Genomic DNA, 16,432 nt, shown 5'->3' on the forward strand with positions numbered 1-16,432 from the left:
GCCAGGGTCCCCTCCTAATAGCATACATGCGAATCAGCCGCTGAGAGATTTGGGTGCAGGGTAAAGCCATTAAATTGTTCCCTGCTCCTGCACAAGTCCCAGCAGCACTAATTACTATTCCCCCTCCAGGACTCCATGGATGGTGGGGAAAAGATGTAATTCGGCTTCCAGCGATTGCTGGCGTCCAAATTACAGTGTTTTTATAGTAATTTGTGCTCCATCTTTTGACGGTGGCCAAATCACTCACTGAGCGCCACTATAGCCGTAATAGCCTATTACGGCCTATGGTGGAGCCGGCTGATCCCAAATCTCCTGTTCTGTTTTTACAACGCTCGCCCCTCATAAGCTTGGTCCGGCATCTTCTGATCTTGGACCATAAGTGCCCTCATTGGTGTCTTCTGGGCATGCTCATTGAGTACAAGTGCTTGCCATCGTTTGCACATGCTCAGTTCACAGAAGCAAGTGCATGGACCTGGGCAACTGGGATCCAGTCATAGGATCCACTAGCGGGGAATGGCACAGACAGGTGGAAGCAGAATCAGAATCACATTTATTTGCCAAGTACGATAATATCATACTGAGAATTGCTTGTGGTTCACATGGCATAGGCAAAACATCTCTCCAGAAGTATAGCAGACATCTCTCCAAAGGTACACACTGAGATGCTTTGCTGAAATCAGCTGCAGTCATGTGCCCAGGCCTTGAGAAATGCATGTAAACAGGTGTAAACAGATAATACAGGGCCAAGCTATGCTTTTGTCAAGTAAAATAAGCATTATTCATCCCATATTTATTTTCATATTTAAAGTAATAAAATAGAGCAATTAAAAAAATGGCATGGGTGAGGCCTCTTTCAGATGGGGTGTCTTACCAGGCAGTTCTGGCGTCTGCCGCCCACCAGAGGAATTCGGGTGCAATTTAAATGCAGCCAAATTGGGTAGGTAGTAACAACACGCTTGTCCAGTGCTGACACGTGGTGGTTCAGGGCAGCAGAGGAACGCAACATGTCAAGTCTGAGTGGCCGTGCTCAGATATGTCTCCATGGGGGGGACCAACTGTTCAGCGTCGGGAGCAGAGCGCATGGCAGATACCACTCCCCATGATACTATTGCTAGTCACAAGAAGGGAACATTATAAGGAGGCCACTATAAATGGGACACGGTTTAAGAAACACTGAAGGTAAGTCCACACTATATTTATTGTATTTATAAAGCGTATTGTATGCCTAATCCTGCACTACTAGTGGCTGGATAGTGTAATGGTTAAAGGGAATGTCCAAGCAAAATAAAAAAATGAGTTTCACTTACCTGGGGCTTCTACCAGCCCCAAGCAGCCATCCTGGGCCCTTGTAGTCACTCACTGCTGCTCCAGTCCCCCACTGGCAGCTTGCCGACCTCGGAGGTCGGCGGGACGCATTGCATACATTTTTACGCATTCCTGCTAGTGCAGGAACATTAACACATACATTTTTACGCATTACTGGTTCAATGCGTACGCATTGAACCAGTAACGCATAAAAATATATGTGTTAATGCTCCTGCACTAGCGGGAATGTGTAAAAATGTACGCAATGCGTCCCGCCGACCTCCGAGGTCGGCAAGCTGCCAGCGGGGGACTGGAGCAGCAGTGAGTGACTACGAGGGCGCAGGATGGCTGCATGGGGATGGTAGAAGCCCCAGGTAAGTGAAACTCATTTTTTTAATTTTGCTTGAACCTTCCTTTTAAGGGCTCTGCCTCTGACACAGGAGACCTGGGTTCGAATCTCAGCTCTGCCTGTTCAGTAAGCCAGCACCTATTCACTTGCCTTTGGCAAGTCTCCCTAACACTGCTACTGCCTATAAAGCGCGTCCTAGTGGCTGCAGCTCTGGCGATTTGAGTCCGCCAGGATAAAATCGCGATATAAATGTTCTGTGTTTGTTACATCACGGGCATTACACAATGTGCTCTCACTTTACATAGCGCCTCACTTTACATAGCATGAAGATTGCTATATTTATTATTTATTTATAAAGCGCCAACATATTACGCAGCGCTGGACATTAGTTAAGGTTACAGACAATATTTAGGGGTGACATACAGCAAAATGATAATACTGGAATACAAGAAAGACCAGATTACACAGCACAGTATGAGTACAAGGTAATGCTTAGTCAGTCACTGGAGAGGAGCATGGAGATTAGGCAAGTTAGGTTCACTCAGATCCATAGCATGGGTTCACAGTAATGGAGGTGCATGATCAGGTAGGACACAAAAGAAGGAGGACCCTGCCCAAAGGCTTACAATCTAGAGGGAGAGGTAAGGATACGAAAGGTAGGGGACTAGAGTTCAGCTGTGGGTTTAGAGCACTTGTGAGGGGTGGTAGGCCAGAGTGAAAAGGTGAGTTTTGAGGGCCTTCTTGAAGGTGTTGAAGGAGGGGGCTGCCCTAATGGGTGGAGGTAGGGAGTTCCATAGTGTTGGAGCAGATCTTGTGAAGTCCTGGAAGCCTGCATGGGACTGGGTGATGCGGGGGCGGTCAGGCGAAGTTCATTGGAGTAGCGGAGTGAGCGGCTAGCTGTGTACCTCTGAGTAAGATCGGAAATGTAGGTTGGACAGGTTTTGTGGACAGATTTGTAGGTCAGACACAGTATCTTGAATCTGATTCTGGACTGGATAGGAAGTCAGTGGAGGGATTCACGGAGGGGATCCGCCGTGGTGGAGCGATGGGAGGAGTGGAGAATTCTGGCTGCCGCATTCATGATGGACTGCAGTGGGGCTATTCGGGTCATAGGGAGACCAGACAGCAGGGCATTGCAGTAGTCAAGGCGGGAAATTATGAGGGCATGGATGCGGAGTTAAGTGGTGACAGAGGTCAGGAAAGGGCGAATCTTGTAGATGTTATGAAGGTGGAAGTTGCAGGACTTTGTTAAGGTTTTGGATGTGGGGAGTGAAGGCCCATTCACAATTGCTGATCGCAAAATGCTAGCGATCTTGCTAGCGTTTTGCTCTGGCGGTTTTTGGCGATTAACGCCCCCAAAAAAATCACCTTTCACACCTGGCGATTTTTTAGCGATCGCGTTTTGCGCTTCTATAGTACTAAAATGCAATCAACGGGAAATCGCCTGAAAATGGTGCAGGCTACGTGTTTGCATTTAGCGATTTGGGGCGATTTGCGGCGATTAGCGCAAATCGCCCAAATGAGAATGGGCCCATAGACGTTAATTACCCTAGCGATTTGAAAAGCGCTAGCGTTTGAGCGTTTTGCCAAAATCGCTGGCAAAACGCTCAAGTTTTAATGGGCCCTAAAGTTATGTGATCACTCTAAAGCAGCAGCTATAAATGGAGCCATTTTGAGGAAAATCTATATAGAAGGCACTTTAAAGGACACCTGTAGCGAGAGATATGTGGAGGCTGCCATATTTATTTCCTTTTAAACAATACCAGTTGCCTGGCAGCCCTGCTGGTCTATTTGGCTGCAGTAGTGGCTGAATCACACCAGAAACAAGCATGCAGCTAATGCTGTCATATTGACAATAATGTCAGAAACACCTGATCTGCTGCATGCTTGTTTAGGGTCTATGACTAAATGTATTGAAGGCAAAGGATCAACAGGTTAGCCAGGCAACTGGTATTGTTTAAAATTAAATAAAAATGGCAACCTCCAAATACCTCTCACTACAGTTGTCCTTTAAAGAGTAGGTGCCTCTGTCACGGACGGTTGCGGGGACGCAGGCGCGTCCTGGAACCGCCCGTGAAGAAAAGAACGATCGCACTCGATTCCTGCATCGATTGCGCCTCAGATCAATAGAACCAAGATTTGACGTGTAGTATCCCTATGCCTAGGAACAGCTGGGGGATCTGTCTTAGCTGAAGTGACAGCCTGGGGGGAAGGTGTTAATTAGCTTGGACATATTCCCTGTGGAAGGCACAATTGCCCTTTTGGTTCTGGGAACCAGGTGACACTTAGCTGATCTCATGGAGATGTTAATTAACCAAAGGATCCCTAGGTGCAGCCAAGCAGGCTACGAATCCACGGGAGGTCTTGACACTTTGCTCCCTAGTAAAGATCAAAGGAAAGTCAGCTGTTAGCAGCTAGAACACAACCTCAGTCTCATGGCATAATCCATAACTTCCCAGATCTGTCATATTTCTGGGGTTCCTGAGATGGCAGCTTCGCCAAACGTGGGGGAAGTGTAGCATGAGCCCCGGTGCTGGTTCTGAGGAAGTTTCAGAACATTCTGAGGTAAGGACTGCCAGTTAGGCAGTTTGAAAATGCCCTAATGATACCACAGGGGTCCCACCCCTCATGTCTGGTATCAGGGCGCTGGGTAAATCGAGACAGACCTGAAAATGTTAATAAATCTGCCCTGACCTGTACGGTTCTGTGAGATAGAGCCCATATATGGGTAGATATGATTTCTAGCCCCAGTACAAGGGGAGGGCTCATCTCATCTTTGAAGGGGGTGTATGGCTCCCCGCCCTCACTCCCTCCTACTGAAGCAGGGGCATAAGAATGGCTGAGGACCCAAACTCAGTGTCCTCCACACTGAACCATCTTGCACTCATCAGATGCCAGCTTGAGGATATGCTGGCATCCACCTGGTCTGAACTCTGAACTCTGGACTTTGAAACCAAGAACTTTATGATTCTTCCCACAATAAGGACATCTTTCCAGGAACTAAGTATTTTTCTCCCTTCTTTTATTTTTCATACTGGCTATTACTGTTTTAATAATTGTTGATTTTAATAATTGTCTGTATATATTAATTATTTATATTGCTGTGAATAAAAGACTTCCTCCAAGTCATTCACTGTTTCGCTACCCTGCTTATCAGCACACACAGAAATGATCCCGGGTCTCTGAAGATACGCTACTGTTTGTTTGTTGTTGGCTAGACAGAATATCGTGTGTTTAACCGTTTTATTCGCAGGATTAGTCAGTCAGTTAGTGGGCCCCACGGTCCCATGATAACCGCGGTGGTGGCAGTTTACTCTGAACCAGTGGGTGAAGTGGTAATCACCCGTGTCTCACAGGCTTCCTTCTGAGTTGTCTGCGGCTAATTCTTAACGGTTCCTGCGCATTGACTGCGACCAGAGTTCGCACGATCTGTGCGCTGGCACCGTTTAGAAGGCTAAGCGCGGTCAGCCACTAGGGCTCTAGTGACAGTATATAAACAAATATAAACAAAGAGGTAGGCAAATGGCATAGGGTGTATAAGAAAATAATAAGGGACTGAATGGAAGCTGAAGATGTAGCTGTTTCAGTGTAATGGCCCATACTCACGGGCTACAATTGTCCCCGCAACAAGCGGCGCGCGCGTGTTGCGGCGACAGGTCGCCCGTGAGTATGAGGCGCAACACGGGCGAACCGTCACTCGTCGCTGCTGTCGCCAGGCGATTGGCGCGGTCAATCGCCTCCGCCGCAACTGTCGCTAGTCCGCGTGGGTATGCGGACTAGCGACAGCAACAAGCAGGGAATACCTTGAGCTTCCGGTGGGGGGAGGAACATCAGCGACAGCTTCCGCCACATCAGTTGCCAGGTCCCTCCGTCTTGTGTATGCGGAGGGACCTGGCGACGAGCTGTCCCCGGCCTGTCGCGCACACGCTCCCGTGTGCTACCGACAGGCCACAAATGTAGCCCGTAAGTATGGGCCATAAGGTTACGTTCACAGTGGGGGGCCATGTGATGCGACTTTATGGAGGCATCTTAACACAGAAAGTCGCACTGCAATGGTAAGTCTCTGCAATGTTCAGAGTGCATGCGGTGCGTTGCTTTTCAACGGACAACAGTATTCCAACTCAGTGCATGCAGTGGCTGTGTGTTACCACACAACGTGTTCATAAACAATGGCAGTGAAGCATATTTTTCATTGACTGTATGCTTTACTGTATGCAACGCAATGGTCTTATAATGTGCGCTGCTACTCTTTCGTTCTGTTGCATTCCTACAAAGAAGGCAACGCAGCTTCCACTGTGAATATTTATTGCTAAAGAGGGCTAAGATAAAATTACTGCTGAATAGGGATGGTGGGAAATGTTGATTTCCGATGGAATTCCACATTCCCACAAGTGTCTTTCTGATTTCTGCAGAATTCCATGGAAATCTGCATTTCTGAATTTCTGTGGATGCTTTTTTTGTTATTTTTATAAATAAAGTTGGTTAATTGTAAACAACAAAACTGTCTTTTTGCAGAATCCATTATTTTTGGAGACGTATGCGATTTCGTGTAATCCACGATTTTAATCGGTAACCTGGATAAACTTCTGCATTCTCTGATTGGCCGAATACTTCCAAGTCTTCTGATTGGCCTAAATCCCCATCTACACAATACAATTCCATGTGTGATCAATCAAATTCGATTGGATCGATTAAATCCGACATGTCCGATCGGGACTCGATCGATAGTGTGTGTGGTTGATTGTGCATTGATAACTAACCAGAATCGATCACTGAAAAAATTATATACACGGCTGGGGCTCATGATGTGTTAACCAGATAGATCAATTTATTATACTTCAATAACTATACAATTCGCTTGATTGCATGCAAAAATCAGCTAATTAAAACCAATTTAAAATTATGCTGGAGGATCATAGAGTCACTTTTCCTATGTATTGCACGTGCAAGACCAGTAAAACCTAATCTAGGCCGGCATATCAAGCACATTCCCGCACATTCACATACAACCAGGGCGCCCACACATACTATAGTGGCCACAGTCCAGGGTGATAGCAGGGCTTAACCTGCAATAAAGCACCCCATAGGGGGCAAGCGAGTTCCACCTGCGTAGCAGCAATAACTGTCGGACCTTGATAGCCACTGCTATATGTATTGTACACCAACAGGGAAGATCAGCATGCACCTTTCATCTCACCACTTCTGTCGTGTGATCCAGTCTAGTGGGTACCCACGCTTCCGCAAGTGTCTGTTCCGCTCACTCGTCCACCAGCCTTGGGGTATGAGTTCCATATATCATTGCCGGTACATCAAGCTCCCATCCAGCATGGAGGGGCCACGCTAACTCCCCAGTTCGTCCAGGACGGATACGGACCAGAGAGCGCTTCCGTGAGTTAGCCCGGTGTGTGGTCTGCAGGAGGTGCTACAGTGACGCACAGTCTCCGCCCATCGACGCGTTTCCCGCCCTTAAGTTGGGCGATTCGTCAGGATGTACATTGGGCCTTAGTAAGTCCATCTTTATACTGTTCATGCTCCTCCCTCTTCAGTTACGTATTTCACAGCGTGCATCCACATCGCACAACACAGTTCAGCAACTCATTTAAAGGGATATCCATTCTTTTAGCCCTCATAGTAAATGGACCACCCATCCAATGTCGTTCAATCAAATAGATCACACACATATTGTGATAGTTCTCTTGACTATGCTACGCTACATGGGATTAATAACATTCTATTTGTAAGCTATTACTGTTAGGGAAAGGCAGGGGGGATATCAGCAGAGGAATGGTTAACACCAAGGGGATATGTTATAGTAGATATCCATGCATACAGCCTCCATACATTCCTGCACTGGTCACTCCATCATTTATAATGACTATTACTTCGCATAATCACCTTTCAGGTGTATGCCACCTTATTTAAAAAGGGTTTTAGGTTGAACTCATTATTAAGACCATAGGGAGATAAAGTCTGCAATTTAAAGATCCACATACTTTCCCTACAAAGGAGTTCATTCCTCCAGTCCCCACGTCTCACAGAAATCCCCAACTTGTAAATTCCCTTATAGACCGTACCCTGTAATATCGTTCCATGCTTTTCTGCATAGTGTTTTCCAAGTGTCGTATCTAGATTCCCATTTACGATGTTACACATGTGCTCAAGGATCCGTGACTTCAAGGCCCTCTCTGTCATCCCTATGTACATAAGACCACATGGACAGGTGATCATATATACTACGTTCTGGGTATTACAATTTATAAATGATTGAATACTATACTCCTTAGATCCACCACTATCCCAAAAGGTATTGGTCCTATGTACATAGGGACATGCCTTACATCCACCACACCTATACATTCCAATAACTGGGGTTTTATTTAGCCAGGTGGTTGGTGCTGGACTCCTTCTATATTCACTCCTGACCAGCATGTCCTTTAGATTCGTTGCTCGTCTTGCTGTAATTTTAGGAACTGGATCTATGATCTCTGCAATCTCTGTAGAACCAGTCAGTATGTGCCAGTGGCGGTCCAGCATGTCATGGAGTTTACTCCAATGGGCCCCATAAGTAGTTATCAGTCTGACTCGATCATTATGACTCTGTTCGCCATTGTCTACTCGGTCAGGTCTACTCCCCCCATTGCTCAATAGGTCACCTCTGTCTCTATTCCATGCCCTCTTTAGGGCTCGTCGGAGAGTCTTGTGTGGGTAGCCACGTTCCCGGAATCTCCCATACATCTCTCTAGACTCATTTCTGAAACATTCATCTGTGGAACAGTTCCTCCGTAAACGGACGAACTGTCCATATGGGATTCCTTTAATTAGGTGGTCTGGATGGTGGCTGGTGGCATGGAGGAGGCTGTTTCCTGCAGTTGGCTTTCGATAAGACGACGTAATAATTCTATTTTCATTCATTGTCAACAGTAGATCCAAAAATGACAAGCTACTATCGCTATAATTGTATGTAAGCTTAATATTTCTTTCTATATTGTTCAAACGACCGACAAATTGCTCTAATTCGGCCACGCCTTTCCTCCATACCACCAGCACATCATGTATATATCTCACCCACAATGCTACCCCCTCCTCGAACTCTGTATCTTGATAGACCACTTGTCGTTCCCAGAGTCCGAGGTGGAGGCAGGCATACATCGGGGCACACGATGCGCCCATCGATGTGCCCCGAATCTGCCTGTAAAAATGACCCCCAAATGTAAGGCAATTGTTACCCAATATTAAATGCATAGCCTCCACTATGAAAGCATTGTGGGCATATGCCTGTGGGTAATGCTCATATGTATAAAACTCAAGAGCCCTGAGTCCCTCCCGGTGGGGAATCGACGTGTACAAGGATTCTACATCAATGCTCACCAGGAGGGACCCAGAGGGAACCACGAACTCTGACAGTGTGCGCAAAACATCCCCAGATAACCAGAATCGATCACACTATCCATTGAGTCCCAATTGGTCATGTCAATTTTAATCGATCCAATCGAATTTGATCCATCACACGTGGAATTGTATCATGTAGATGGGCCACGGTAATCCAATTTCCGCAGTACAATACGATTCCCTGATTGTTCCAATACTTCCGAGTCTTGTGATTGGCCTACAGTTTCTGACTCTAGGTAATATGCTATTTCGGTGGATTTCCGCTTACCAATTTTCCCCGCAGAAAGCCGATTCCTGATCGGAAACAGTAATTCCTCAGACTTTAGAAGCATCATAGGGATGGTCAATGTGGCAAATGCTGTGCTTATTCAAATCTTTATTTAGCATACGGTATTTGTTGACAGTATTGGGATAAATGTGGAATAAACATAAGGGTATGTTTCAAATAAGAGTTTCTGCAGTATCCGGGTAACTTTAGGGGGGGGGGGGGGGGGGGGAGGGGCAGAGTAGAAATGGCCCCGAACAGTCATGAAGTTATAAGAAGCAGTGGCTGGCTGGCTGGCTGCACCTAACATGGCGGCTCGGTAGTACATCTCTGCTGCTTGGGCTAACAGGAATCGCATCACTGACTGTCAGCTCAGGTCATTTTGTACTCTTGTAAGTAAAGTTTATTTGAATGACTACTAGAAAAAAAAAGCCCGCGTCACGTGTCACAGGTGGCGGGAGGGACCATTCGTGACGGACAGTCAGCTTATCCAATGGGCGTGGCGGATTCCGTACGTGTCCTGTCCGAATCGGTGGTGGGCGGGGCCATCGCCTTCGCTGAGAGGCAATTTCCAGTCCGAGCACTAATGGGAGAGGTTGCGACATACTGGAGGCGGGGTTATTGCCGGCTAGCCAACCGCGAAGAGGAGAAGCGGAGGGGGCGGGGAGAGTGGCGTGGGGGAAGCAGGAAGAGGCCCTGCGGTCCGGAGCTGCGGTACCGGGACGGCTGAACTGGCACAGGTGACTTTCGGGGAGGGGCCGGGGTATGACAACCATTCTAGTAGGAGGAGCCATGGGACGGGACACCTGAGGGGGGGGGGGGATGTCAGTGAAAGCTACAGTGTATGAACTGTGCAGGCTTATTCAGAAGCAGAGAATGCGGATGCTCAGGGGCGGAGCAATGGGGCAGGGTCTCCTGGAGAAAGCTAATGGAGAGGCTACGCAGGGGCGGAGTCAGGTGTTGGGGTCTCCTGGAGAAGGCTGTTCTGAGGAGAAGCAAAGCCACGGGATGCTGGGCTAGAAAGATGAAAGGGTGGAATGATGGAGCTAGTGCTATTTGAGAAGAGATTGGCATAGGAGGATGTTCAAGTAATGGGTAGGCTACTCAGGGGCGGAGTCATGTGACAGGGTCTGCTGGAAAGTGATATCTGGGTAGAGACTGGGAAAAAAGGATGTACAAGTAATGGAGAAGCTACTCAGGGGCGGAGTCATGTGACAGGGTCTGCTGGAAAGTGATATCTGGGTAGAGACTGGGATAGAAGGATGTACAAGTAATGGAGAAGCTACTCAGGGGCGGAGTCATGTGACAGGGTCTGCTGGAAAGTGATATCTGGGTAGAGACTGGGATAGAAGGATGTACAAGTAATGTAGAAGCTACTCAGGGGCGGAGTCATGTGACAGGGTCTGCTGGAAAGTGATATCTGGGAAGAGACTGAATAGATAGTGTACATCCTTCAGGTGGTGGGGTCTCCTGGAGAAAGCTATTCTGGTGAGAAGCAAAGCCACTGGGGATGCTGGGCTAAAGAGATGGAAGGGTGAAATGATGAAGCTAGTTATATTTTGGAAGGGATTGGCATGGATGGATGATGTTGATGTAATGGAGAGGCTACTCAGGGGTGGAGTCATGTGACAGGGTCTGCTGGAATAAGGCATATTGAAGAGAAGCAAGGTACTGGATATTCTTGGGTAAAGGAAAAGATAGGAAGAATTACATAGTGATATCTGGGAAGAGACTGGGATAGAAGGATGCACAAGTAATGGAGAAGCTACTCCGGGGCGGAGTCATGTGACAGGATCTTCTGAAACAAGGTATTCTGAGAAAAAGCAAAAGCACTGGGGATGCTCAGGTAAAGGAGAAGATAGATAGGTGGAATGATGAAGCCACTGATAGTTTGGAAGAGACAGGCATAAAGGGTGTACAGATAAAGGAGGGGCACTAAGGGAAGAGTAATGAGGTGAGGTCACCTGGTACAAGCTAGCATGTCCATAGGAAACAGTTCCCCAATCACAGCAATGTCTACAACTTGAAGCATTCTAATTGTCCGAATAGTGTGGGCGTACTATTACTAGAGGGTAAAGGAGGAGATAGACGAGTGAAATGGTGGAGCTAGTGATATAGTGGAAGAGACAGGCATGGGGGAGAGGAGATGTTCAGATAATGAAGGGGATACTCGGGTGGAGTCAGGTAGGGTGGGGGTCTGCTGATGTAAGGTGTGCTTGGTGATAGGTGGAGAGAGACTGGAGGAATGATGAAGCTAGTGATATCATGGAGGAGACCGGTATAGGGGAATATTTAGGTAATGGAGGGGATACTCTGGGGTGGATTCAGGTAGGGTGGGGGTCTGCTGATGTAAGGTGTGATAGGTGGAGAGAGACTGGAGGAATGATGGAGCTAGTGATATCAGGGAGGAGACCGGTATAGGGGAATATTCAGGTAATGGAAGGGATGCTCAGGGGCGGAGTCATGTGGCAGGGTCTCCTGGAGTAATGTATACTTAGGAGATGCAAGGCACTGGGTGTACTCTTGTAAAGGAGAAGATAGACAGGTGGAATGATTGAGCTAGTGATATTTGGGAAAAGACAAGTTTGGGGGGTTTTCAGATAATGGAGGGGATACTCAGTATGAGAGTCATGTGGAGAGGTCCATAGGAAACAGTTCCCCTATCACAGCAACGTCTACCACTTTAACATTCTAATTGTTTTAATAGTGTGGGCATATTACTTAGTGGGTGGAGTCATGTGGTGAGGTCTTCTGGAGTAATGCATACTTAGGGGATGCTCAGATAAGGAAGAAGATGGATGGGAGGAATGATGGAGTGATATTTGGGAAGAGAAAGGTGGGGGGTTCTCAGATAATGAAGACGCTACCCAGTCATGTGTTAGAGTTTTCTGTAGTAAGGTATACTTATACTGGGAATGCTCTAGTAAAGGTGAAGTTAGATGGGAGGAGTGATGCAGCTAGTGATATTTGGAAAGGGACCGGCATAGGGAGTTGTTAAGGTGATGGAGAGTATAAACAGGGGAGGAGTCATGTTTAAATAGAGTAAGGTGTTCGGGATGTACAGGTGAAGGAGAGTATGACTAGAAAAGGTAAGATATATTTGGGTGGAAAAAGATGTTTGAGTATGGTCATTATGGTCAGGGGAGGAGTTACAGAATGGGTGATACCTGATAGGGGTGTGCTCAGGTAAAAGGGATCCTCATGGGATAGTCACGGAGTGGATGCTCCAAGGAAAGAGATCTTGGGGTAGGGAAAGAGAAAGTCAATGAGCTGCTAATAATTCTATCTCGTATTCAAATTATATCCAACTTGGAGTTGGGTCAAATGCACATCCTGTTGATTTTGCTTAGCTTAATTCCACACTTCAAACAATTTACATTACATTTGAACTGAAAGTGTACCTGAGATCAAATTTACTACAGCATTTATACTTACCTGGGACTTTCTTCAGTCTCTTTAAATTTAAGCCATTGGCTCTCTCACCGTCCTGTGCCACTGCAATTGTCCGCTGGCCTGCCTGGTCTCTCAGTTGGCTCATTTGTGCTGTACTGCATATGCCCACCCGACTGCGTTCCACCGCCATGCTCTCGTCGCTTTTGCAGTTGGACTGACACCGACTTGAGGAAGAGACAGGCTGGCCAGTGGACTGCACGAGAGGACAGGGAGGGAGCCATAATTACCTGAGGCTGAAGGAAGCCCCAGGTAAGTTATCTCAGATTTCCTTTAGGCCTCTTGCACACTGCATGCGATTCCAATTTTTTTTTTTTTTATCTGATCCAATTTTGGATTCAGATTAAAAAGTGTACTGCATGCTGCTAAGATTTTTAATCGGAATCCAAAATCGGACGTATAAAAAAATTGGAATCGTATGTAGTGTGCAAGAGGACTTAAAGTGAACCCGCGGTGAGAGTGATATTGAGGCTGCCATATTTAATTCCTTGTAAGCAATACCAGTTGTCTGGTAGTTGGCAGAGAGGGAAGTTACTTGATGCGAACATATTAAAGTGGTTTTAAACACTGACAAAATATTCAATAAAAATGTGTTTTTCTACTTTTTGTAACCCATACAATTATCATATTTGCTTTTGTGCACAAGTATTATTCATTTAGAAATTGTACGTTCCCAAAGTTCAGTGTATTTACTTTGAAAGCTGCTGGTGCATTTTATTCATAACTGTTGTATTGCTATTGCAAATGCTCCCAGTAATGATTTCTAAACAGTGTTTCAGTTCAGGAATCATTAGCAGAAGTTTTTGCAGTCAGAATGTTTACTTTATTGTATCAAGTGAAGAATGTAAACACAAGATAAGGTTATCACCAGTTCAGATGCGGCTGCCCCTGCGGGAGGAAAAGTCAGTCCTGTGATTCAACCCACTGAATGCTGTTTTAAAAAAAAAAAATTGTGTTAGTATATTCTATGCTGTAAATAACCATTTAGAGCAAAGAAGAAATGCTGCGTTTCGTTCCACTTTAAAGTGGGGACTGGTAGAGGAGCCTTAACCTCCCTGGCGGTTAATTTTTTTTGCCAAATTGGCAAAAATCCTTTTTTTTTAATTTTTTTTGTTTTTGTTTCATGTAAAGCTACCAGAGTGGTAGCTACATGAAACACCACTAGAGGGCGCATGTGTCCCTCTAGTGCGATCGTCGCCGGCATCTATAGCAAACAGGGGAACGCGTATATAACGCGTTCCCCTGTTTGGCTTCTCCTGTCGCCATGGCGACGATCGGGATGACGTCATGGACGTCAGCCGACGTCCTGACGTCAAGACACCTCCGATCCAGCCCATAGCGCTGCCCGGAACTCATTGGTCCGGGCAGCGCAGGGCTCTGGCGGGGGGGGGGCCCTCTTTCGCCGCTGCGTGCGGCCGATCGCCGCAGAGCGGCGGCGATCAAGCTGTGCGCGCGGCTAGCAAAGTGCTGGCTGCGCGCACAGCAATTTACAGTATAAAAATCGCCCCACCAGGGGCTGAGATCTCCCCCTGCGCGGCATAGCCCGAGCTTACTGCCAGGGAGGTTAAAGAGAACCTAAAGTCACCAAAAAAAAATGAGATGAACTCACCTGGGGATTCCCTCAGCCCCCTGCAGACGATCGGTGCCCTCGCAGCTCCGCTCCGATGCCTCTGCACCCGCCGGCGAACACTTCCGGTTTGGCCGTCACCGGCCGACAGGCATGGGAACGCGCGTGATTGTTCGCGTTCCCAGCCTGTATATCGCCCCCTATGCTGCTATTGCGGCCTCCTGGTTCACTTTAAGGCCTCTTGCACACTACATGCGATTCCGATTTTTTTTTTTTTTTTTTTTTTTTTTATTATACAGTCCAATTTTTGATTCCAATTTAAAAAAAAAAGTATGAGCGTGCAGTACTTTTTTTTTAATCGGAATAAAAAATTGGATCGTATATAAAATCGGAATCGCATGTAGTGTGCGAGAGGCCTAATGCTGGGCATACACAGTGAGTTTCTGATGGCTCGATTGATAATTTCCGACATGTCCGATCACCGCGCCGGATCGATTCCGCGCATAATCCCCGCGGGTGGACAATGGAAGAAAACGAGCGGCAGATAAGCGTCCGCGGGGACGAGGGGGAATCGATCCAGGTGCCCGCGGGGACGCGCTGGAATCTATCGATGGGCTCGATTCCGGCGCATAATCTATCCGTGTATTCCCAGCACATGTCTGGTCATGAGAAGTTGAATAACAGGACCACCTGTGTGCTCTATTGCTGTCTATACATTGGAGCAGCCACTGGATCAGGTGAGAGTTGTCCCAGCAGGTGGTGGGCACAGTCCTGGTGGTGACCCGACAACTTATTCCAAAACAGTGGATGTTTTATGCCTTTTGTTGCTTTGAAACCTCATGGTGATGGTGTCCTCCTGTAGGCTCATACAGTCTGCGCAAAAAGTGCTGTTCTTCTCTTATGTTTATGAGAATTTATTATCTATTGAAGAATCTGCTGTGGACGAAGTAGCAGTGTTGCCAGGGGATTGTGTTGAGGCTTGTGGTGCTGTCTGTGGGTCAGGGTAGCTGCCACATCAGGTGAGTGGTAGTCCTGCTGGTGGCGGTGTCCCAACTAAAGAGCCAGGGTGATACATTTGTTGTGGTGGGATCCCAACAGCAAGCGACATACAGTTTATGCTATGAACTATTTCTTTCTATCTCTTCGAGGCATGTAACAGGTGGAGACGGAAACGGATGACCCCCAAACATCTAATAGAGAACAGTGATATCCATATGAGAACTGAGTAGGCCTGAACGATAAATCGAATTTAAACCGAAATCGCGAGCCCCAAGATCACAATTTCGGAATCGTCAAAGCGGCGAGTATCGCAATGACGTCATTTCCGCATAGGGGAAGTTTGAAGAAGCAGCTTCATCCTTCCCCCAAGTCCTGGCAAGTGCGGCCCGCAGCATCTGCAGTGTTGGACATCCCTTCCGCACAGACCCAACACTCTTCGGCATCTATTGCCGTCTGCCGACTCCTGTGCACGACATACTTCCTGGTTCCTGTATTTAACAGGACATACAGGAAGTATGCCATGCATTAGATCCTGGAGGAGAAGAAGTGTATAAATGGGTATCGCTGGACTTGTGCTGGAAGTAATATCCATCAATGCCACAGCTTGGGAGACAGGGGGGGCCACAGAGAGAGACCCAGAGCGGGCAGAGAGAGAGACCCAGAGCGGGCAGAGAGAGAGACCCAGAGCGGGCAGAGAGAGAGACCCAGAGCGGGCAGAGAGAGAGACCCAGAGCGGGCACAGAGAGAGACCCAGAGCGGGCACAGAGAGAGACCCAGAGTGGGCACAGAGAGAGACCGAGAGTGGGCACAGAGAGAGACCCAGAGTGGGCACAGAGAGAGACCCAGAGTGGGCACAGAGAGAGACCCAGAGTGGGCACAGAGAGAGAATCAGAGCGGGTACAGAGAGAGAGATTCAGAGCAGGCACAGAGAGAGAATCAAAGGGGACACAAAGGGGGCGCAAAGAGAGACACAATGGGGAAACAGAGAGATTCAGAGAGGGGCACAAAAAGACGGGGACAGAGAGGCACAGAGGGGGAACAAAGCTTGATTTGAAGGAAATCGTGAATCGATCAATTTTTTTTCCTAAAATCGTTCAGGCCTAGAACT

The 16,432-nt window shown here is 47.3% G+C and overlaps 2 protein-coding genes across 3 annotated transcripts in view; one reads left to right on the top strand and one right to left on the bottom strand.

The window, feature by feature from the left end:
• The window catches only part of LOC137531551 (uncharacterized), a 40,709-nt gene extending 31,328 nt beyond the window's left edge, over nt 1-9,381 (bottom strand). The window contains exon 1 of the mRNA XM_068251472.1: nt 9,312-9,381. The gene's annotated coding sequence lies outside the window, so the exon portion shown is untranslated. The remainder of the gene's footprint in view (nt 1-9,311) is intronic.
• A 589-nt stretch (nt 9,382-9,970) lies between these two features.
• Nucleotides 9,971-16,432, top strand: part of ZNF687 (zinc finger protein 687) — a 45,316-nt gene continuing 38,854 nt past the window's right edge. The window contains exon 1 of one of the 2 annotated variants that reach the window (XM_068252475.1): nt 9,971-10,048. The gene's annotated coding sequence lies outside the window, so the exon portion shown is untranslated. Of the gene's footprint in view, nt 10,049-11,084; nt 11,117-16,432 lie in introns of those variants that run through there. The other variant, XM_068252478.1, reaches the window with a different exon arrangement.

Source organism: Hyperolius riggenbachi, chromosome 9, assembly GCF_040937935.1.
Source record: "Hyperolius riggenbachi isolate aHypRig1 chromosome 9, aHypRig1.pri, whole genome shotgun sequence".
NCBI classification, from domain to species: domain Eukaryota; kingdom Metazoa; phylum Chordata; class Amphibia; order Anura; family Hyperoliidae; genus Hyperolius; species Hyperolius riggenbachi.